Here is a 1,057-nt window from a genome sequence, read left to right on the forward strand (position 1 = left end):
GGAGGAGCGGATTGGGCCGAGCGAAAGAGCTGGCCAATCAGAGCGAGCGGCGTGGCACCCCCCCCTCCCCCCGCCGCGCGGGCGGGGCGCGGCCCCTTTTACCTCAGGGCGCCTGAGGCGGTGCCGGGTCTGCGGGCCGGGCCGGGCCCACAGGGGCCCGCGGGGCTTCTGTCCTCTCACCGGGCCCGGAGCCCTGTCCGCCCGGCCCCCCAGCAGGCGATAGCGCTGACAGGGATCTTTGTGCTTCTGTCACGGGGAGTTTGCACTTACTGAGCACTGATGTCGCAGAAGAGCAGGCCAGGTTTGTTGCCGCAGCTTTCTTGTCTAACATGTGGTCTGGGCTGTCGGAAAAACAGCAGCCGGGTCTGACTGTTAAGGGCCTTGGGAAAAAAACACTGCAAGTGGGCACCTGCCTTGAGCCTGAAGGCCTTGTAACGGTGGATTCTGCCTGTGCGACGGCAGAGCTACAGCACTGCCCTGCCTGTTACAGGATGATTTAGAAAGCACTTCAGTGTTGCTGGACAGTGGAAACGGCGTAAGTTGCTCAGATGACTCGTTTTCCACCAGTCCTGGCTCTGCAAGGTTTTACCTAGCTATGGGATTCCACTCAGTGGAATGTTTTGTTTTCATTATGCTGGTTTTGGCCTATTTTATACATCAATACCTACATCCAAGAAAAATCTCTGACTTAAATGTCAGGCCTGCATTAAACCAAGCCCAAGTACTAAACTCAGTCATGTACATGCACAAGTACACATATGGAGAGACTGTATTTCTGAGGACTAAAAACTCATTTCCCAGTGTCAGAGGTATAAATGTTTGCTCACAGAAAAGCAAAAGATGACCCATTGATAGTCAAATGCTGTATTTCTATGTCATTCTAAGAAACCTTGCTGTCCTAACTGAGAAAACAGCTCACATTTTCTACTGCTGTTATAAATGGGGCAAAACCAGATGTCTGTGGTTGCCATTTTAGCTGTGGAAAATCAATCATATGGAGCTTTAGCTAGCACCTGTCTGTCTTTCTGGGAGGTCGCTCAGTCTCGGTGCATTTAGT

This window comes from Chaetura pelagica, unplaced genomic scaffold, assembly GCF_000747805.2.
Source record: "Chaetura pelagica isolate M959 unplaced genomic scaffold, ChaPel_1.0 scaffold45, whole genome shotgun sequence".
NCBI classification, from domain to species: domain Eukaryota; kingdom Metazoa; phylum Chordata; class Aves; order Apodiformes; family Apodidae; genus Chaetura; species Chaetura pelagica.